The sequence below is a fragment of the Geotrypetes seraphini genome, chromosome 12 (genome assembly GCF_902459505.1).
Source record: "Geotrypetes seraphini chromosome 12, aGeoSer1.1, whole genome shotgun sequence".
NCBI lineage: Eukaryota > Metazoa > Chordata > Amphibia > Gymnophiona > Dermophiidae > Geotrypetes > Geotrypetes seraphini.
Genome location: NC_047095.1, coordinates 103,358,065 through 103,381,730, shown reverse-complemented (window position 1 = coordinate 103,381,730; position 23,666 = coordinate 103,358,065). Strand labels below are relative to the sequence as shown.

The 23,666-nt window shown below is 43.0% G+C and overlaps 1 long non-coding RNA gene across 1 annotated transcript in view; it reads left to right on the top strand.

The window, feature by feature from the left end:
- LOC117346044 overlaps positions 1–15,976 on the top strand; it is a 31,517-nt gene extending 15,541 nt beyond the window's left edge. The window contains exons 2-3 of the long non-coding RNA XR_004536542.1: positions 12,737–14,321; positions 15,572–15,976. This is a non-coding gene — a long non-coding RNA (uncharacterized LOC117346044). The remainder of the gene's footprint in view (positions 1–12,736; positions 14,322–15,571) is intronic.
- Positions 15,977–23,666: the final 7,690 nt, after the last annotated feature.

Below are 23,666 nucleotides of genomic sequence, written 5' to 3'. Positions count from 1 at the left end.
AACACACATTTTTTAAATTTAAAGACAGACTAAGTAGAGTCTAATTTTTCAGTGAGAGGGCAGAGTCTCAGCGGCAAAAACTGGGACTTAACTGTTCATTTTTTTTTTTTTTTCTACCGTGTTTCCCCGATGATAAGGCAGGGCCATCAAATAAGACAGCCCCCCCTTTTTAGAAAAAAATGTAAAATAAGGCACCACCCCGCAAATAAGCCACCCACCGATACCTGCGCTTACCCGAATCGGGTGGTACGGTGGGTGACTCCGTGTGGTCCCTGGCACCCCCGACACGATCGGGGCAAGAGGGAGCTCAAGCCCTCTTGCCCCCCCGACTCCCCGACACGATCGGGGCAAGAGGGAGCTCAAGCCCTCTTGCCCCCCCCGACTCCCCGACACGATCGGGGCAAGAGGGAGCTCAAGCCCTCTTGCCCCCCCCCCGACTCCCCGACACGATCGGGGCAAGAGGGAGCTCAAGCCCTCTTGCCCCCCCGACTCCCCGACACGATCGGGGCAAGAGGGAGCTCAAGCCCTCTTGCCCCCCCCGACTCCCCGACACGATCGGGGCAAGAGGGAGCTCAAGCCCTCTTGCCCCGCCGATTCCCCAACTCCCCGACAATATCGGGCCAGGAGGGAGCCCAAGTCCTCCTGGCCACGGCGACCCCCTAACCCCACCCTGCACTACATTACGGGCAGGAGGGATCCCAGGCCCTCCTGCCCTCGACGCAAACCCCCCCTCCCCCCAACGACCGCCCCCCCCCCAAGAACCTCCGACCGCCCCCCCAGCCGACCCGCGACCCCCCTGGCCGACCCCCACGACACCCCCAACCCCCTTCCCCGTACCTTTCTGTAGTTGGCCGGACAGACGGGAGCCAAACCCGCCTGTCCGGCAGGCAGCCATCGACGGAATGAGGCCGGATTGGCCCATCCGTCCCAAAGCTCCGCCTACTGGTGGGGCCTAAGGCGCCTGGGCCAATCAGAATAGGCCCGGGAGCCTTAGGTCCCTCCTGGGGGCAGGGCCTGAGGCACATGGTCGGGTTGGGCCCATGTGCCTCAGGCCCCGCCCCCAGGAGGGACCTAAGGCACCCGGGCCTATTCTGATTGGCCCAGGCGCCTTAGGCCCCACCAGTAGGCGGAGCTTTGGGACGGATGGGCCAATCCGGCCTCATTCCGTCGTTGGCTGCCTGCCGGACAGGCGGGTTTGGCTCCCGTCTGTCCGGCCAACTACAGAAAGGTACGGGGAAGGGGGTTGGGGGTGTCGTGGGGGTCGGCCAGGGGGGTCGCGGGTCGGCTGGGGGGGCGGTCGGAGGTTCTTGGGGGGGGCGGTCGTTGGGGGGAGGGGGGGTTTGCGTCGAGGGCAGGAGGGCCTGGGATCCCTCCTGCCCGTAATGTAGTGCAGGGTGGGGTTAGGGGGTCGCCGTGGCCAGGAGGACTTGGGCTCCCTCCTGGCCCGATATTGTGTGGGGAGTTGGGGAATCGGCGGGGCAAGAGGGCTTGGGCTCCTTTTTGCCCCGATCGTGTCGGGGAGTCGGGGGGGCAAGAGGGAACCAGGCGGAGAGAGGGCAGTTAAGCGCAGTGCCTGCGCGGAAGGATGCAGCTCGGGCGACTTCGTTGTGTGAAACGAAGTTCGTTGTACGGATCAAGACATAAAGTTCGTTGTGCGCAGCGTTCGCTGTGCGAGGCGTCCGTTATGCGAGGCACCACTGTATTTATTTAAATGTACACGGAGTTTTTCATAAATCAGTGATGATGTGAGTAGGTTCAGGCACTTGTGTAGTCCCGGCCTCTCACAATTGAGGTTTATTTTTCTCCGTTGTTTTATTCTTTTTCATATTGATGGTGTGATGTCAAGAGTTCTTATAAATGTGGTATGAATGATTCCCTGCTACTAAATATCATTCACAATACGTTTCATATACATTTTGATTACCTCTATTTGCTCCAGCTTTTCATCTTGATCCCCACTTATGATCTCCTCGGGTTCTGGTACATTAGATATGCCCTTGCTCGTGAAGACCGACGAGAAGAACTTGTTTAACCTGTCCACTACCTCTTTTTCCTCCTTTACCACTCCCTTTCTGTCTCCATCATCCAACGGTCCCACTTCATCCCTCGCCGGTTGCTTCCCTTTCACGTACCTGAAGAACGGTTTGAAGTTTCTCGCTTCCCCAGCCAGCTTCTCTTCGTATTCTCTTTTTGCTTTCCTAACTACTCAATGACATTCTTTCTGGTGTTTTTTGTGTTCCTTCTGGGTAAGCCTAGCATTGTTATTTCTCATGGTGTTCAACCATTTGAGGGCTGCATGATCAATTACCAATGTGAATTATCCGCCCTCCAAATAGTGAAACAAGGTCTGCAACACCCACTTAGCAGCTAGGCACTCCAGTTCTACTGTGGCGTACCCTCTCTCATTGTCATGGAGTTTGTGACTGAGGTACAGTACTGGGTGATCTATTCCTTGCACCTCCTGACTAAGGATAGCCCCTAATCCACTTGTGGAAGTGTCTGTCTGTAGGATCATAGTTTTAGAGAAATCCACAGCCCTTAAAACTGGTTCTGAAGAAAGACAGTCTTTCAGATCCTTTAAGGCTTCCTGCCCTAGCATTCCCCAGTTTAAGGTGTCTGGTTGATCCTTCTTTAACGTATTCGTAAGCGGAGCCGGTCTGGTAGCAAACTGGGGAATAAACCTCCTATAATATCCTATAAGCCCTAAGAACCCTCTTAGCTGCTTCTTTGTGACAAGTAAGGGGTAGGACTTAATACACTGGATTTTGTCCACTAGAGGTTTTACCTGGCCCCGGCCTACAACATAGCCCAAGTACCTCACCTCCCTCTCTCCCAGGACACATTTCTTGGGATTTACCATTAAGCCAGTCTCCCTCAATGACCTCAGGAATGCCACAACATGTTACAAGTGCTGAGTCCAACTGCTCGAGTGGATGACAATATCGTCCAGGTATGCCTCCACATAGGGATGGTGGTCCCATAGCATCTCATTGACTAGCCTTTGACACGTTGCAGCAGCGCCATGAAGGCGAAAAGGCATGCGCCTAAATTGGAACAGGCCAGCAGGGGTACTGAAGGCTGTTTTGGGTCTAACAGCTGGCATTAAGGATATCTGCCAGTACCCTTTCGTTAAATCCAATGTGGATAAGTACTGGGTCTGTCCTAGACAGTCTAATAGTTCATCTACCCATGGCATAGGGAAAGCGTCGAATTCAGAGACCATTAAGTTGATGGAAGTCTATACAGAATCTAGGGGACCCATCTGCCTTGGGTACAATTACTATAGGACTGCACCATGAGCTAAGTGAGGGCTCAATTACTCCCAGGGCCAACATTTCATCCACTAGGTCTTATACTAGCTTCTTTATTTCTTCTGATAACCTTTATGGTTTAACGCACACTATCCTACCCGGTGTGGTAATGATATCGTGGGCTACCACCTCAGTGCGCCCTGGGGTCACAGAGAACACATCCTCAATGTTCTTAACCAATGCACCTGGTTGCACCTGGGCATCAGAGTTCCGTACCTATATTGACCCCTTCTTCCTGAGTGAGATCTTCCACCTGGGGCTCAAAATCTTCCTCTTGGATTTGTTGTGCTATCGGTGCTAAAGTTTCCCTGTCCTTCCAGGGCTTGAGCAGGTTGATGTGATATGTTTACTCCCGTCCCTTCTCATCTCTAACCTGATAGTCCACCTCATTCAATCTTTTCACCACAGTGGCCGGGCCCTTCCACTGTGCCAGGAACTTATGGGGGTCAGTGGGCACCAAAATTAGCATCCTATCTCCCACTTGCAGATGTCTTTCCCGAGATTTCTGATCATAATAAATCTTTGTCTTCTCTGGCTCCATTCTAAATTATTTTTGCCAATTTGAGCCACCTGCGTTAGTCGGTGCTTCAACTGCGTCAGGTATGATATTAGGTTGGTGTCAGCTTCCTCTGAGGGACTACACCCTTCCTTTAACACATCCAAAATACCCCTAGGGTTCCTCCCAAATAACATTTCGAATGGGCTTACCCCTAGTGAGTCCTGGACTTTCTCTACAGGCTAGGAGTACAAGGGCACCCAGAGGTTCCAATCTTTCAGTTCCCCATCTAACCCTTTCTTCAACATTTGTTTTAAGGTCTGGTTAAAGCTTTCGACCAGTCCGTTAGCCTGAGGATGATATGCTGAGGTCCGAATGGGCCTAATTCCAAACCCTCACCAATAGTCATGACATGAAATTACTGCCTTGGTCCGTGAGCACTTCCCGAGGTAACCCTATCATACTGAATAAACCTGTAAGCTCTTTCATAATGGCAGCAGATGACGTCTTCCTTAAAGGAAAGGCCCATGGAAATCTAGTGGCCACATCCATCACCACTAGAATAAAACTGTATCCCTGTGGGGGTTTTTCCAAGGGTCCCACGATGTCCATAGCCAGTCTACTACAGGGGTCAGCTACCCTCGGGATAGGAATCAGAGGCGCTTGAAAGGGTTTCACCAAGGACAATTTTTGACATGTGGGGCAAGCTGTATAATAGTCTAGTACATCCTACCGAACCCCTGGCTAAAATATAAGAAGGTGCCTCCACTGAGACAGACCAGAGGTCCATCCTGCCCAGTGGTCCACTCCCGTGGCGGCCCATCAGGCCTATTGCCTGAACAGTGGTCCCAAACTAATTTTGTAACTTAACTCTAATCCTCTAATCCTGTCCCTATAACCTACTTCTACTCCTAACAATCTACGCCTAACTTGCTTCAATGAGGCCTCCGCCCCCCTTATGCCCCGATAAGGGATGGTCATGAGCAGTCTGAAGAACGACCTTCCTAAACCCTCTTGGGACCACCAACTGTTCTTCCGAGGTTCCTGTATCCTCTACCTCCTGGTGGATGAGTAGCCCCCCCTTTATCTTGAAGGCCTGTCTACCCCGTCTAGGCTCAGCAACCTGTTGCCAGGCCTCTAACAGAAAGTGATCTGCTTTCTGTTCAGCAGCAAAGGTGGGGAACATCGTCATAATTTCCTTCAGGAGGGTGGAGATTTCCTGGCTCGATAATACACGACCCAGAGTCTGCCTTCACTGGTGTTTCTGCTTCTTTTTCCCTACTTTATAAGAGACCTCGTGTCTCTGGGAGTACCTATGAAGCATGCCCTCTTGGAAGGGAAATACTTCTCCTAATTGTTCCCCTTCCACCGAGGTTGAGGCCTTTTGTGAACGAGTGTTTACACATCCTTGCTTATTCCCCAGTTATTCTCCTAAACCCCCCCCCCCCCAGTCCCTGCCTAATATAAGATCAAATGGGGCTTCCGGCACTACTGCCAATTTTAATTGATAAACCCTATCTTTATGTAAGATAGTGGCACTCTTGAGAGGATACTGGACACTATCTCCATGAATACATCGGATGGCAATCGACCCGGCTCCCGTTTGATCATCAGGAAAGATCTTTTTCCAGTGTCGAGCTGCCACCATGGATTGGTCAGTGCCAGTATCCACCAGAGCCACGGACAGCTGCCCCCCTACTGACACCTGAGTAAGGTAGGATCCCGTCCTCTCCGGTATGTCTGTCACCCTCAAAGCCACTAGATCCTTTTTAACCTGACAGTTCCGTTGTATATGACCCATTTTACCACAGCGGAAACACTTGGGTCCTTCTCTACATGTGGAACCCCTGGGTTCATTAGTTTTCATTTTGGCTTTTGGGACATAGTGTGCCTGTTGCCTGATGCAAATTCCTTTCCTGTCTCACTACGGGAAGGAGGAACTACCCTCACTTCCTTGGCAGAACCCCTGGCATCTAAATAGGCCTTTGCTACCTCCAAGACCTGTATTAGGCTTTTACACCCCTGCTTTTGCACCCAGCTTCTGAGCTCCTTGTGCATTGATTCAAGGCACTGTTCTTTAATAATCTCTGCAAAGAGTGCCCTAGGGTCAGCTAGGCAAGGTTGTAACCAACGCTCAGCCATCTTAGTTAGGCGTTGGACAAGGGCCTTGGGTCTCTCATGCTCCCTCATTATAGCAGATCTAAACTTTTGCCTATAATGTTCGTGGGTGAAGCCTAAATAATCTAAAATGTGCACCTTGACATTTTGATAATTGCTGGCCAAATCAGGGTTCAAGGTTTGGAAGGCAGCTAAAGTCTCACCCACTAAATAGGTAGCAATCGTGCTGCCCACTGTTCCTGCGGCCAACCAGCGGCATTACAGTCCTTTCAAAGGCTGACAAAAAATCATCGGGTGCGTCATCTGGCGTAATTTTGTTTAAGTGCATCCAAGCCAAAGGATTGGCTCCTACCAGTTGTTGGGGCACCGAGTTTGGTAGTGGGGCACCCAGGATCGGTTGTTGAGGGGCTTGAAGAAATTGCAAAACAGTCTTGATTGCTCCCCCATAGCCGCCATGAGTTCCTGGTGCTGCATCATCGTACGGTCCTGCACCTGGTTCCAGCGGTCCTGGCTTGTCCTGAAGACCTCCTGCATCTCCTGGATCTGCTTCTGGCATTCTACAGCGATCAGGGGCAACACCTGCTGCTGCTCCATCTCCGACACCTGAAATGGAATCAAATTTTAAAAACCAAGTGTGGCTCCTCTTAACTTTCTCCTGACCCTCCTCCAACAGCGTAGCCAACCAGCCTCCCCGAGTGATACTTTCTATCCTCAACAGCCCATTGAATTAGGTACTCTTACCCACGGTACTGATGAGTCTGCGCCTTGTATCACTCAGGTACTCGGGAACACTCAGACTCTGGTCCGGATACCGCTGGGGATGGGTCCTGCGTCCAACTCCGAGCCTCTCCAAACTGGAACTGCTCTCCAAAGACTGGAACACTGACTTTTCAATGTCCCAGCTTGCTGATTTCCAGTCCTCCTGTGACTTGTCTTCCGGTGTCTGTAAGTCACTGGTCCACCAGTGCAAGCTCCACAGTACCAAAAAGGGACAGCTCCAACAAAAATCCAATGATTACATTACATTACATTACATTAGTGACTTCTATTCTGCCTGTACCTTGCAGTTCTAAGCAGATTACATTTGAAGATAACTGGACATTACCAGGAAGTTACAAATTAGAGGTTGGATACAAAGGAGAGGCTTTAGAGTAAAAGAGGATAGGTAGAAAAATGAGGAATACCTTTAGGGAAATTGCAGTTGAGGGGGCAGGTTACAGGATTGAGTCATTGAGGAGTTACAAGAGGGGAGGGAGGTCGACGGGAGAATTGCAAGAAGGGGGGGAGAAGAGAGGGAGGGATAAGAGGACTAGATATATTTTTTGAATAGCAGAGTTTTGATTTTTTTTCGAAATGATTTAAAGTCAATTGTTGCTGTCAACAGGTTGGAGATAGAGGGGTCCAGTTTCGCTGCCTGTGTCGCTAGGAGGCTGTCATACAAACAACAAAAAAACCAACCAACCAACAGCAAAACAAACCAACAAAAAACACCAGATAGCTTTTTATTTTTTTCTCCCCAAAACAAATTTTCCACCAACAGGGGGTGCTATATCCCACTTCTGACACCACAAGTAGCGTGGCCGGCCCTTGTGCTTAGCACATGCTTACAATATCGCCCTGGCATGCCTCCTCAAGAAGGAGGAAGCCCTGTTGTGAGTATCTCACTCTGTATATCAAAAATCAGAATGGCACGGTTCACGTAAGTATCCAAAAGAAATAAATCATGTTTATTGAAAACCCAGATGGGGAAAAGCAAAAAAAAATGCAAGGAAACAAAAATCCAAAAGTTACTATAATGTGCCCTAAGATAATACGACACTTACCAGCCTGGTCTGGTTCATGCTCCAGTGTTTTACTAATGTCCCAGGTAGTGAGAACAGCCCAAAGTATAAATGTCTTTAGCTCCAACATAAACTCTGAACTGTACCAGGTTGCAGTGCTTCTCTCTTCCCTTCAAGCATTAAGGAGCGGAAGGTCATGAGCTTTATCAGTTTAACTCCTTGACACAGCAAAGCACAAACAAAAATATAACCCCAAACACACTACCTGGATGTCAGGCAAACCGACACCCAACCTTCAGGGTTTTCACAGCATTCCAAACAATGCCTTGTCCACGGGGCCTCCTGCCCTGTTTAGCCAGCCCTTTACAAAATGGAGGATTTAAAGGGGCCCTGTCTGTTTTCACCAGGCTATGGTCTAAGTCCTGTTCAAACACAGCCTGCACTTCCTGCTCCAATTCCTGTCTTACAGACACAAAGTGATTAGCCCTGACTAGTTTCACAGGGTACCTTTTGAGGTTCTTCACTGGCACAAGGCCGGTACTGGGCTCGGGTTTGTGACAGTGTGTACTGATGGTGCTCCGTGCATGGTGGGGAAAACCAGAGGATTTGTAGCGTTTCTTTGTGAACATGTAAAGAGACCATCCTAAGGTTTTCATTGCATTCTACATCAGGAGGCGCTTTGTGCTCAGATGTGTGGTGAGCAGCTTGGTGAGGTGATGTCGCTGGTCATTCAGGTGGTCAACTTTATTGTTGCCCGAGCTTTAAATGATCACCAGTTTAATACACTGCTGGAAGAAGTGGGGAATAATTATCCTGGTCTGCTTCTGCACAGCAATGTGCATTGGTTGTCAAGAGGGAAGATGCTCAGCCATTTCGCGGCTTCTCTGAGCGAAATCCGGACTTTTCTTGAAATGAAAACGTCGAGCATCCTGAGTGGCTCTTGAAGTTCTACTATCTCGTGGACATCACTGAACATCTGAACCAGCTCAATGTGAAAATGCAAGGCGTTGAAAATACAGTCTTATTCCTTCAACAAGCAGTGTTTGAATTTGAAAACAAGGTAGAACTCTTCATCGCCGACATTGAAACAGGTCGTTTACTACACTTTTAAAAACTGGGGGAGTTTAAAGATGCAAGCACAGCAAGTAACCCTGTTGAACATCTTGATCTTCAGCAGCTAGCGGGCTTCACATCTAATCTCCTGCAGTCATGGGCTTCACATCTAATCTCCTGCAGTCATTCAAAGCACGCTTTGGAGAATTTTGTGAGCACACTCGTCTTTTTAAGTTCATCACCCATCCACACGAGTGTGCAGTGGACAGCGCCGACCTGAGTTACATCCCCGGTGTCTCCATCAGAGATTTTGAGCTACAAGCTGCTGACCTGAAGGCCTCAGACATGTGGGTGAATAAGTTCAAATCACTGAATGAAGATTTGGAAAGACTTGCACGACAGCAAGCAGAGTTGGTGAGCAAACACAAGTGGGGAGAAATGAAAAAACTTCAACCGGCGGACCAGCTGATTGTCAAAACTTGGAACGCGCATCCCGTCACATACCACACACTGCAGCGTGTGAGTATTGCTGTAATGACAATGTTTGGCTCTACGTATGCATGTGAGCAGTCTTTCTCATATCTAAGGAACTTTAAGACCAACGTACGATCACGTTTAACAGATGGAAGTCTCAACGTCTGCATGAAACTTAACCTCACCACGTATCAACCAGACTACAAAGCCATTAGCAAAACCATACAACACTAGAAGTCGCATTAATAGTAAGAAGTACTTTATTCATCATTGGTTAGGAACAGCATAACAACGTTATTAAAAAGAATTCAGAGATTTATTGTACTTTAAAAGTGTTGGTCTTACCTAAAATGAACACATTTAATTGTATTGAGGTTTAAAATGTAATTCCGTGAGAGCCATACAATATGTTTAAACTTTAAACATATTGTATGGCTCTCACGGAATTACATTTCAAAATATGTGGCGTTTATGGCTCTCTCAGCCAAAAAGGTTCCCTACTCCTGCCCTAAGGTATGGCCATGCCACAAAGGTTGGACTAAATAGGGTAATGGGTAGAATGTAAAGTAAGATTAAGAATCTCTCTGACCTGTGGGTAATGATATATCTGGAACATGTTGTAGAATCCATATGTTTCCTCCTCTGTAAAGCCTTCAATTATGGCAGCCACTGTGCGAGATGAATTACACTTGAAATTTGCTATTGTGCTCTGTCCTGCCAAAATTTTCAAGGTTAATTCAACTAGTCTCCTTGTATATCTGAAAGCATCTTTAATATGGAGCCCCAGTGTGATGTTGGGTAAGAGCTCTGAGCTGTTGTTAATTTCCTCCACCGCAAAAACAAAGGCCAAGAAGTTATAGGCATTTTGTGGATAATATCTGTAATGACATTAAGATCATATTTCATAACAGTATACCTGAAATAGTTGCAAAAATGCAGATATTTATGCACATTTATTTCTTAAATAAAATATCGGAATACAAAAAACACAAACAAAACTATGGTCTATTTTTCCATGCAGTGTGAGAAAGAAACCTCCAATAGCCCTGATACAGGTCTTCCTGGTGTGCTGAAGCCACTTTTAATGCTGCCAGGAACATGTAGCTTTTTTTTGTTTTTGATAATGGCCATGAACTAATTTCCCCACTAAAGCAAGGCATTTAGATTTTGAGCTAATCAGTTAGCAATGAACAAGTGTTTGATGGTCTCAAACTCAAACCCTTTGTAGGGTTACATTTTGGATTTGTAGGTACTTAAATGGGCCTCATAAAAATATAGTTAATGTCTTATTAAAGAAATGACAATATTGCATGAGGTAAAACTCTTTATAGTTTATAAAACTTTCTTTTTGGCTAAGTCTTAATAATAATATTGTAATTTATAGCTAAAGAAACATACAATCAAGAAACTGTTTTATTTTGCTTTTGTGATTATGAAAAACACTAGTATTTAAGCCCGTTACATTAACGGGTGCTAGAATAGATGTGTAGACTTTTAGCACAATGGGTCGCTGAGGCGTTAATTTCTTTCTTTCTTACTTTATGTTTTTTATCTCTCTCCCTGCCCCCCTTTCTTTGTGTCTCTGTCCCCCTGTGTGTCTCTGTCTCTTCCCTGGCCCCCTGTCTTACTGTCTCTCTCCCTGGCTGTCTGTCAGTCTTTCTTTGTTTATGTATCTTCTCCCTTCGCGAGTGTGGGGCAGTTGTAGGCACGCATGCGCACTCCTTCCGGCCATGGACATACGGAACACGCAGGTAGGAGTGCGCATGCGCCGCTTAGGGTTTTTTTATCTAGTCATTAAGCCCGTTACATTAACGGGAGCTAGAATATATGTCTGTCTCCCTCCCGCTGACTCTCTCTCTCTCCCTGGCCCCCTTTCTCTGTCTGTCTTTCTGTCCCTCTCCCTGCCCCTGTCTTTCTTTCTTTCTGTCTCCCTCCCTCCCTCCCGCTGTCTGTCTGTCATTTTTCCCCATTTCCCTGTGCAGCAGCATTTCCATCCCACTTCTCTATGCAGCAGCAACAGCATTTCCCTCCTATTCCCCCCCTCTTTCCTGTGCAGAAGCAGTATTTCCCTTCCCCTCCAAGTCCCTGTATAACAGTAGCAGCATTTCCCCCCACCCCCCTTTCCCTTCTCTTACCGCGATCTGGCCTGCTCCGTTCAGCCCCTCCCCCTTCTTTTACTGCCGTTGTTCTGCTGATCTAGCCTGCTCCTGACAAACCTCCGGGCTCCAGCCGCATAGGCAGCACTTTAAACACGCTGCTTCGCGGCCTACTGCCGATTTCCTCTCCCGCGTCTGTCTCCCGATGATGTCATCAGAGACGCGGCAGAGGAAATCGGCAGTAGAAGGGCGCGAAGCAGCGTGTTTATAGTGCTGCCTATGCCGCTGGAGCCGGGAGGTTTGTGGAAGGTCAACGGGCGGAGCGGGACTGCTCTCCACACTCAGTTGCTGCCACTGCCCCACAGGGCCGCGAGTGTGGGGCAGTTGTAGTTGCGCATGCGCACTTCTTCAGGCCACAGACATACGGAACACGCAAGTGGAAGTGCGCATGCGCGGCTTAGGGTTTTATTATAGAGATACCATGAGCCTTAAAATAGTACCTGGCAGGCCGCATATGGTCCCCAGGCCGCCAGTTTGAGAGCACTGTTATACAACATAAGAACAACCATACTGGGTGACCAATCCAGGTCAGAAGTATGTTATGGTATGTTAAACAGGTTCTTTGTTCCCTCTCTACCTATTAAGTTCAAGGTCTGATTACATTACAAGAGGTTGGTTCAGTTACCCAGGAAGTTACATTGAACCGTTTCTAATAAAGTTGGAAGTTCAGGTAGATCAGTATGACTATTCATACAATAAGTTACAGCTTAGGGAATATTTTGGAAACAAAGAGAAGTGCATGCCATTCCTAGTGTTAGGTAAGTTGAGTGTTGTAAGGGTGTTTATAGTTCTTTTTTTAGGAGATTCAGAGTATATGAAGGGGGTTTTGTGATCATGCATGTTTCTGATGGTGTGTTGTTTTTTTTTTTTTGGGGGGGGGGGTTGGGAGCAGCTTTAAAGTGGTTTTCTAGATATTCAATATTATATACAGTATATGATCAAATTCTCTAACATATTCTTCCATTAAACCCTGGTTACTTAACATGTTATCTGATTAGAAGCATAGAAACATAGAAGATGACGGCAGATAAGGGCCATAGCCCATCAGGTCTGCCCACTCTACTGACCCACCCCCAAGTCTACTATCCTAGAGGGTGGGTCAGTAGAGTATGCAGACATGATGGGCTATGGCCCTTATCTGCCGTCATCTTCTATGTTTCTAATCAGACACAAGTGGGTGCTGTTAATTAGCACAGGTTGTAGACTCTCCTTGAGTAAGGAACCTTCTTGATCCTTGAATTGTTTTGAGCTAGGTATAATAGAGTGAGTTTTGATTGCGTTAACTTTATTCTTGTTAGATGTTGCTGTAGGTGGTTAGATATTTAATCATGTTATGTTTTTTTCTAGGGTATCAGCAGCAAGAATCCCCTGACACAAGTTGCCTTAAATCATGTACCAATGTTTGGTGTTGAAAAGGGCATATATTGTTTAGACTATTTTTGAATTTTCTGGGTTCTCTGAATTTACAAGTTGGTGGTGACTTCTAACAACGGAAAGTAAATAGGAAAAGAGTCACTTGATTAAAGGCTTACATCATAAGATCAGGACCTGGAATAACTGTGTATTATAGAAGTCCAGGTTTCCTAAGCAACTCTGATAAGCAGGGAGGGGTGGGGTTTCCAACAATTTGTTTTGAAGTTCATTGCAACTCTAGGGAGTGATAGTAATTTATCTACTCACCTGTCCCCCTTTTTCTTTTGACTTGTTAAAGCAGTTTGGGATAGTGTGTGAGAAACCCAAATAGAAGCAACATTCCATTCTACTGATCCCATGGCAAGCAGTGGGTTTCCTCAAACATCCATCTCAACTATGAACTTTTCCTCCAGGAACTTGTCCAAACCCTTTTAAAACCCAGCTATGCTAACCACTGTTACCATATCCTCTGTCAATGAGATCCTGAGCATAACTATTCTTTGAATAAAAAATCTATTTCCTCTTACTGGTTTTAAAAGTATCTCCCTATAACTTCATCGACTGTCCCCCTAGTCTTTCGGCCTCTTTTACAAAGCCATGCGGCAACAGCCCCAAAGCCATTTAAATCTCTATGGGCTTTGGAGCCGTTAGCGCAGTGCAGCCGCTAGTGCGGCTTTGTAAAAGAGGCCATTTGTTTTCAAAATATTCCCATTTAATTTAATTTCCCCTGGTTTCTGTACTTTTTGAAAAATTGATTCTATCTTACTCTTTTAGGGTATATATTTATCCTTCACTGATAAGTCTCTTACACTAAAATTTGGTGAGTTCACAAAAGCAAAATATAGTTTCACAAACTGTTCACTCTTTATCCCAAAAAACATTTTATGTAGGAATCAGTGTTTCCCATTCAATCCAAGAATATAACATCTTTGAAATTAAAATGATTAAATATTTTGATTCCTACCAGAAAGGACTTAACAAAGATCTGGGCTTTATTTCATACTGCAAAGAAATTTAAAACTTCCTTGCCACCTCTCCTATCCACAAACCCACCCACCAACCTCTCCCTCTTCCTGTGAACTATCACTGAAATGCCTTCATATAGACTGATATTTGTCACCATTTGCATCATAAAATGCATTGTTACCTTTTTGCCTTTGTTTTTTTGTTTTATTTCTATATGTTACCTTGAAAAGTGGGCCACATCATTTCAGCACATGCACAGCCTTACCAACTGAGTGGCATAGTGAGGGAGCTTACAGTTTAGCTGTAAGCTGATAACAGTGGCTGAGCGAACTCTTATACAATAGTTACAGTAGGCTGGGGGTGGAGGGGGGGTTAGAATGTGAGGATTGATAGTGGGAGCTGGAGGTTGGCAGGGATTGGTGGTTGGGGTGCTAGGATGGGAGGATTGGTTGTTAGGAAGGGTGAAGGGTGATTGGTGGAGGAATTGTGGGGATTAAAGGTGATTTTGGCGGTTAAATCATTTTGGGAAGGGTAGGAGTGTGATAAGAGGTGGGTAGGCAGGATTATGTTCAAATGTTTTTATTTCAACAAATAACAAATAAAACAAATAGCATAGTCAGGAAATAATATTGAATACACTCCCCCTCCCTCCCTTCCCCTCCCTCCCCACCCCAAGAGTCCAATGCCACAGAAAAATTGAGAGTGAAAAGTAAATCTATTGATTCAAGAGTCTACTTCGAGCATATGGTGTGAGATCCTGCCAGAAATATTCCCAGGTCTGACGAAATCCACGACCCGGCCCATATTCAAAGTCTCCCACCGATCTTCACTCCAGCGTAGCATGAGTTATCATCAAGGCTCTCCATTGAGCATTAGAAGGAGGATCTCGGGATAACCAGTTAGTAAGAATTGCTTTCTTTCCCATCAAAAGCACTCTAGTGATAAAAGCTGTCATTCCTTTACATAAGAACATAAGAAGTTGCCTCCGCTGAGGCAGACCATAGGTCCATCCTGCTCAGCGGTCCGCTCCCGCGGCGGCCCATCAGGCCCATTGTCTGAGCAATGGTCTATACCTATCTATACCCCCCAATCCCTTTTTCTTCTAGGAATCTATCCAAACCTTCTTTGAAACCATTTAATGTTTTCTTGTCTACAACAGCCTCTGGAAGCGCGTTCCATGTGTCCACTACCCTCTGAGTGAAAAAGAACTTCCTAGCGTTTGTTCTAAACCTGTCCCCTTTCAATTTCTCCAAGTGCCCCCTTGTACTTGTGGTGCCCCTTAATTTAAAAAATCTGTCCCTGTCTACTTTTTCTATGCCCTTCAGGATCTTGAAGGTTTCTATCATGTCTCCTCTAAGTCTTCGCTTTTCCAGGGAGAAAAGTCCCAACTGCTTCAATCTGTCAGAATATGGGAGATTTTCCATTCCCTTTATCAGTTTGGTTGCTCTTCTTTGTACTCCCTCAAGTACCGCCATGTCTTTCTTGAGGTACGGCGACCAGTATAGGTTTAGGAGTGGCTATATTATAATATCCGAATAGTGCTCTCGGTTGCGGAAGCCATCGCCTTCTCCAAAGCATCGTAGTATAATGACCAAAATATCTCCAAAACTGTTGAATTTTGGGGCAGGTCCAAAACATATGTCCCAATGAAGCATGAGCCAGTGCACATTTCGGACAAGAATGAGATGTAGTTATCCCCATCCGGGCTGCTCGTTCTGGTGAAATATAAAGTCTCAAAACAATTTTCAACTGCATTTCCCAGTGGGTGATATTAGGAGACACCTTCTGGATATTCTTCAGTAGGTAGGCAGGGTTAAATTTGTTCCCTTGCCGCCCTCCCAGTTTTTTGGGTTGTTTGGTTTTGGTGGGTGGTGGTTGGGTTGGTCGCAGCTTTTGCGGAAATGTGTTATGGGGGTGAATTGTGGACAGTGTGGCTTATGAAGTTATGTATTTTATGTGCTTATTCTGCTCATGTGCGGAACCACCATGGGTGGCCAGCATGATTCTGCACTACTGTGAGTCTTGCAGGGGGAAGTGGGGTTTGCTGGAATGTGATGAATTTGGTGAGATGAGCTAATTCGACTCCGATTAGCATCAAGGGGTTTGAGTTTTGTGAATTGAGCTAGTTCGACACCGAATAGCTCCAAGGTTTATGGTTGTTAAGCTACACTGAATTATTTATGTATGAAAATGTTATGTTTATATGAATTCATTGATGGATAAGTTTAATAAAGCTGCGGCACATGCTTTGCCATTACTAAGTGTTATGTGTCTTTATTCAGTGATGTGTATATGAGGAGTGATGCAAATGCCAGTGTTATGGTAGGAAATACCCACTTCTGAGTGAATTCTGTACATTTGGGGGCAGCATGTATATGTAGGATATTCAAATTAAAAAGAAATCTCTTCATCCTTCACTCTTGTTGTCACCTCATCCTTGATGTGATACAAAAATCTTACTGTCACTAATATGATAAATAAACTTCTATAAAAGATTGTCACAGTAAGTTTTGTCACTTATCTTTATTGTGCAGTGTTACTAACAAGCCCGAAGGGACCTGTTTTGCAATGTATTGGCTTTATCAATGGTTCTATAGGAGCTCGGCATACAATAAGAAAGACATATTTAAAACCAATTTATAACACATCATCAACACACTCAAACTATGTTAAAGCCCCAAGTGAATCTATCTAATCTGTTATTATTATGATTTAATAATTACATATAATTCATAATCATTTTAAAATATAGGAAATTTTTAAATTCATATTATACTAATCTATTGTTTAATGCTTCAAATTCTATGGCCAATTAAACATTTAATTAAAAACTTTTAAAATTACCTAAAATCTAAATACAAGAATTCGATCTTCACCATCACTTCCTCAACACCGATCGTGTTTCACGTAGGCTGCTTCATCAGGAGGAAGATTAGCAAATTAACTAAAAATTATTGTATTGGAATATATTATTTTATAACACTACACGTTAAGGATTTGATTTTTGATATAACACGTTGAGATTTTCTTTTGGGACAGAATTTGAATGGAACACCTGAATGGATTGATTTTGATTTCAAGCCAGCAATATTGATCTGAATAGAGCATTTCAGACTCTTTGCACTCGTGACCAAACTCTTATCTGGAACATAATGTTTGAAGCTAAGTACCATCTTTTTTTAACATCTCATATTACAACAATTGGGAACATATATATATATATTGAGTACTATTTTTCATTCAATAGATTGAGATTAATCTTACTAATTATATGCTAGGTAAGTAGGTTGGAGAGTGCAATGATGTCTTGATACAGTATCATTGTTTCACTACACTGCTGTGTTTGATGCTATTAACTGAGCACTCATAAATATTGAACACATAATTTATATTTAAGAACTATTAATACAGTTTTAAGTAATTAAATTCTTGTTTAATTTCATAGTTTTAAGTGAATTCTTATTATATTAAGTTTTTATTTTGTTTTTTATACTAAATCTAATGCCACATGTATAGCCAATAATCTTGTTAACATACCTAACAATCCATTACACTATAAAGCACACATAAAATAATTCTCCATTATTAACATATTTTCTTAACTGTGCTCATAAAATTTTCCGTTTATCCCATCCATTAAAACTCAAATCCACATGTCAACATTTTACCCAAGTTTTAGCACATTTTTTATATCATGCTGCCTTTATAGGGGCTCAATTTAAATATAGAGCTCAATCTATAGAAGCATGTTTCAAATCGGCCTCTTTTACTCATGTATGGTGTAATCCATCCTACACTTGCGCAATACTATCATCACATGTTGAATCAATACTCCTACTTTACACCACATTCTTTCAAAGCTATGTCTTCTAAAAAAAATGTATTTCAATCGATACAAAAACCTTTGATGTGAGCTAAAATAACGTGCTTTTTTGTACAAAGTTTAATTTTGGATGGATACCACGCAAGATTTAAATCACGCACAAACCTTTGCAAATATAATTAAATTCCTAGAACACAAAAGAGCTATTCAAATCTAACCCAATTCTGCTTACATTTTCAAACATTAATCACTGGCTTATTGCTGAAATGTATTCTAAAATGCTCTCTCTTTTAACATATATTAAATTGTCATTACTTTGTACAATCTAGTTTAAACGCACAAAGTTAATATTATTACTTTAAATTTTTAAATATGTTCACCATAATGAACATTAATTTCTTACTTGTAGACAAAGATATTATATATACTTTTTAAAATCATCTCTTCAATGATTGGCCTACTAAATTAAAATTATGCTCATGATTATAAAAAAGTCTACATCCTTCTTATATTACTTAGTGCGTGAGAGAGTTATATAAATCAGCAGAGGTATAACTTACATTTTTCAGCATCCTTTTTATCTTTAGAGCTAGATTCAACTGCAAAGGCACCTTCGCTTCTAGTGAGTTTTAAAGCCACCTAACTTTGCAAATGCATGATGCATTTAATCACACACATGCACATTATATTCTGATCTCGTAAATTTTAAAAATTTTTATTATTAATCTATGCTTTTTTAATGAAAGCCAAACTTTCATGAATACATCTAAATGTATAATCACTAATTTCATATCAATTGTGAGCATTAATTCATGAATAATAGCATTTCGTAATCGTAACTTCTTTCAACTCTAAGCATGCACAGTTCCATCATGTTACCATATAAACACTCATAAATGGTATGTGTAGCATGGTTCATAGTCAGTGGCACGCAAGATGCCAGCGTGCTGACAATCCAGCGCCGACAATTCGGCGCAAGACAGAAGCGCGCGGGGGGGAAAAAAGTAATTTTTAAAGAGCTCCGACGGGGAGTTTGGGGTGACAACCCCCCCACTTTATTGGTTAGTGTTCGCGCTGCTGTTGGAGGGGAGTTCAGGGGGTTGGAACCCTCCATTATAAAGAAAATGGAACTTTTTCTGATTTTTTTCGGGAAAAGTTCTATTTTCTCTATAATGGGGGTTTTACCCCTCACACCCCTCCCCCCGCAACAGCAGCGCGAACACTAACCAATAAAGTGGGGGGTTGCCACCCCAAACCCCCAGTTGGAGCTCTTTAAAATTATTTTTTCCCCTGCGTGCTTCTGTCTTGTGCCGAATTGTCGGCGTGTTGGCGTCTGGCGCGCGGTTATCCCACCACCGTGTAGCATATATGTTCATCTAGTTTCCTGGTGGAACATTGCTGTACATACCAGCATAAATTTGAAGACTTGAAATGTTTAGCCATTGACCAGGTTGCACCGGATAAAGGGGGTGGCAAAAGGAAGAACAGACTTCTTCAGAAGGAAACTAGATGGACACCTGGAATGGTGGACACCTGAAATGCGCTTCTGGAGGTTATGATAGGACAGAGTACCCTACCGGGATTCAAGGAAGGATTGGATAAATTCCTGAAGGACCCGGAGATTGAGGGATACAGATAGAGGTAGAGATAGGTTATGAAAGGGCTTAGATAGAAGGATAAGGGGGATTAATAGGGTTTAGACAACGATCACCTTACAGGTCATGGACCTGATGGGCCGCCGCGGGAGCGGACTGCTGGGCGCGATGGACCTCCAGTCTGACCCAGCGGAGGCAACTTCTTATGTTCTTATGTATGTTACAGTCAGTGGAACCAAATGGTCTCAATATATATATTGACTGGAAAGCTTTTCTATGAAATATTTTCTGTGAATTGTTTATGAACTATATATTTAGATAATTTAAAAAATATATACTGTAGATAGGCTTTCCCATTAGAGTAGCATTAAGAAGACAGAGAACATAACATCATCTTTTCATAGATGTTTTTAACCAAAATAGAGTTAAGCACTTTAAATTAAAGTAAATATAACTTAAATTAAATATATTTAAGCACTTTAAATTGGTTCATTTTAAATGGAATACATTATGTTTAAAGATGAAAGAAGTTAGGATCACTAAACATTTTTATTATTCATGAGTAATAGTTCACTATGGACATTTAATATTAGTACATATATTTAGATCAGAGGTGTCCAATGTCGGTCCTCGAGGGCCGCAAACCAGTCGGGTTTTCAGGATTTCCCCAATGAATATGCATGAGATCTATTTGCATGCACTGCTTTCATTGTATGCTAATAGATCTCATACATATTCATTGGGGAAATCCTGAAAACCCGACTGGATTGCGGCCCTCGAGGACCGACATTGGACACCCCTGATTTAGATGAATTCACGACAATGGAGTTCTTTTTAGATCTATAAGGTTATAGCAGATTGTGCATGCTCATTATTAAAAACACTGCACATGTGCAAAATAGCTTTAAAATTAAAAATAGTTAAGCACTTTTATTTAAATTAATTTAAATTTGAGTTGAACATAGTTAATATAATACACATATCATTTGAGTGTTTTTATGGTAACATGATGGAATTGTGCATGAAATTAGTGATTATACATTTAGATAGATTCAAGAAAGTGTAGCTTTCATAAAAAAAAAGCATAGATTAATAACAAAAAAATTTAAATTCACGAGATGAGAACATAGGGCTCCTTTTACTAAGGTGCGCTAGTGGTTTTAGCACACGCACAAAATTACTGCACGCTAGCAAAATTATTATTGCCTGCTTAAAAGGAGACGGTAGTGGCTAGTGCGTGCGGCAATTTAGCAAACGCTATTCTGCATGTTAAGGCCCTAGCGCACCTTTGTAAAAGGAGCCCATAGTGCACATGCACGTGATTAAATGCATCACGCATGTGCAAAATTAGCTGGCTTTAAAACTCACTAGAAGTGAAGGCGCCTTTGCAGTTGAATCTAGAAAGAAAGGATGCTGAAAAATGTGTTATACCTCTGTTGATTTATATAGCTCTCTCATGCACTAACCCCCTCTTTTACAAAGCTGCCGAGCTGCAACAGCCCTGAAGCCCTTTAAATCTCTATGGGCTTCGGGACCGTTACTGCAGTGGCCCGCACTAAAGGGCTTCGTAAAAGAGGCCCTAAGAAGGAAGTAGACTTTTCTATAATCATGAGCATAGTTTTAATTTAGTAGGCCGATCATTGAAGAGATAATTTTAACAAGTATATATAACATCTTAGTCTACAAGTAAGAAATTAATGTTATTATGGCGAACATATTAAAAAATTTAAATTTTAAATTAATGGTATTAACTTTAGGCCCACGAACCCTTCCGTAAACATCTGAAAACCTGGCTTTTCTCAAAAACCTAACACTCCCTCCTCTTCTGATATCCCAGCCCGCTAACATTCTCCCCCTCCGATCTTCTCCCTTTCCCTCCCTTGGAGTTCCTTTCTCATTACAATTCTTGTTAACCGTGCTGAGCTCCATAAATGTGGAGATGGTGCGGTATATAAACCCAAGATTTAGTTTAGTTTAGTTTACTAAGTTGCGCTAGCGGTTTTAGCATGCGCACCAGATGCTAATGCCAGCATTGAGCTGGCGTTAGTTCTTGTCATGTAGCGTGGGGTTAGCATACGTGGCAATTTAGCACGTGCTAAAAATGCTAGAGCACCTTAGTAAAAGGAGCATTTTCTGCATTAAAACTAGATTGTGCATGTGCAAAATGAAATGCACTGCACATGTGCAAAGTAATGAAACTTTAATATATGTTAAAAGAGAGAGCATTTTAGAATATATTTCAGCAATAAGCCGGTGATTAACGTTTGAAAATGTAAACAGAATTGGATTAGATATAATTATATTTGCGAAGGTTTGTGCATGATTTAAATCTTGTGTGCTATCCATCCAAAATTAAACTTTTACAAAAAGGTGAAATATTTTAGGTCACATCAAAGATTTTTGTATTGATTGAGCTAAAAAAAATTTGGAAGACATAGCTTTGAAAGAATGTGGTGTAAAGTAGGAGTATTGATTGAACATGTAATGATTGTATTGCATAAATGTGGGATGGATTACACTGCGTATGAGTAAGAGAGGCCGATTCTGAAACCTGCTTCTATAGATTGACCTCTATATTTAAACTGAGCTCCATATCAAGGCATCATGATGTAAAAAATGTTTGGGTAAAATGTTGAATTGTGGATCTGAGTTTTAATGGATGGGATAAACTGAAAATTTTATGAGTACAGTTAAGAAAATATGTTAATAATAATAACTTTATTTTTCTATACCGCCATAGTCAAGCGACTTCTAGGGGGTTCACATTGAAAGAAGGCTGGACAGTCAGCGAATAACAATAAGCCTAAATAGAAAAATTACATACTAATTGGAGTTCCATGAGTAAAGAATACATGAAAATGGAGCTTCCTGAGAGAAAGAAATAGCGTTTACAGAGGGGGATAGAGAGGGAGGACTGTTTTAATCAATGAATTTGTCGAATAGGGCGGTTTTAATTGATTTTCAGAATGCATTATAAGTCAGATTGGGTTCATTTATGCAGTTTTTCAGCCAGACTTGCTGTCTATTTGATTGGAAGATGAAGGTTCTATCCAGGAAGGATTTGTATCTGCAGCCCGTGTTCTTTGGGTATGCAAAGATGTTTTTGTTTCTGGTTGTTCGTGTGGGGTTGTATACAATGAAGTGAGTTTGCAGGTAGGAAGGTGCAAGTCCCCAGACTTGTTTGAAACAGATGCAAGCAAATTTGAATAGTATTCGCGCTTCTAATGGTAGCCAGTGCAGTTTTTTTATAGTAGGGGCTAATGCGGTCTTTTTTTCTCAGTCCGAAGATTAAGCGAACAGCGGTGGAAAGTTATTTTGATTATGTATGCTTTATAGAGTAATGAATTGTTAGGTATGTTATTAAATCATAAGAATAACAGATTAGATAGATTCACTTGGGGCTTTAGCATAGTTTGAGTGTGTTGATGATGTGTGTTGTAAATTGGTTGAAATATTTCTTTCTTATTATATGCCGAGCTCCTATAGAACCCTTGATCAAGCCAATACATGGCAAAATGTGTCCCGTTGGGCTGGCTAATAACACTGCACAATAAAGATAAGTGGCAAAACTTACTGTGACAATCTGTTATTGAAGTTTATTTATCATATTAGTGATGGTAAGATTTTTGCATCACATAAAGGAGGAAGTGGCAACAAGGGTGAAGGATGAAGAGATCAACCCTTTTAATTTGAATATCCTACATATACTGTACATGCTGCCCCCTTCTGTATAGAATTCACTCAGAAGTGGGTGTATCCATATTTAACCTCACTTCATCATGTTCTTCATTTTGATGGTAGGAGGTACCCCCTCTCTCCTTCTGCACCCCCACACTCCTCCCATGTCCCTATCAAACGTTTGTCTACTTTTCTTCCTATATCTCTTTAACTCTTTGCCAGCACAAGCAGCACCTGCAACCTCCTGCCCACACTGTTCTTGGCTCTCTCTTTGATGTTACTTCCTGTTTATCAGCATTACCCCAGACCATCTTACATCTAATCAGCTAGTGATGCTTCAGTTGCACTGCATTTTCAGTGGCATTAACCAGTCAAGTAGTGCTGAAAATCCAGCAGTAGCCAGCTCATCAGGATTTAACTAGGCAAGAGTCTCTCATGAGGTATAATTTCTTATCTAGAATCCTCTCCTAAATGGTTTCATTTGCAAAGTATGTGCTTAAATGTAACTGCACCTGTTATTTTGGGTGGGTGTTTAAGAAAGGAAAATGCCCTGTCTTGTGAAAATGTCATATACATTCTCTGCTTTTCTCATCTTTTCAAAGCACCCCTCTGGAGAAATCTTTGTCACTGGCTGCCTAAAGGCGGAAGAAGAAATATATTTTTCACTAGGCAGAGGACATTTTCAAACAGGACTATCAAGGCATGTTCATCTGTTTTAAAATTGATAAAAGTGTAAATATGTTAAAACTTCAATTAAAAAATGATAACATATTAGCAGTGTAGGGAAGCTCATTGCTTGGCT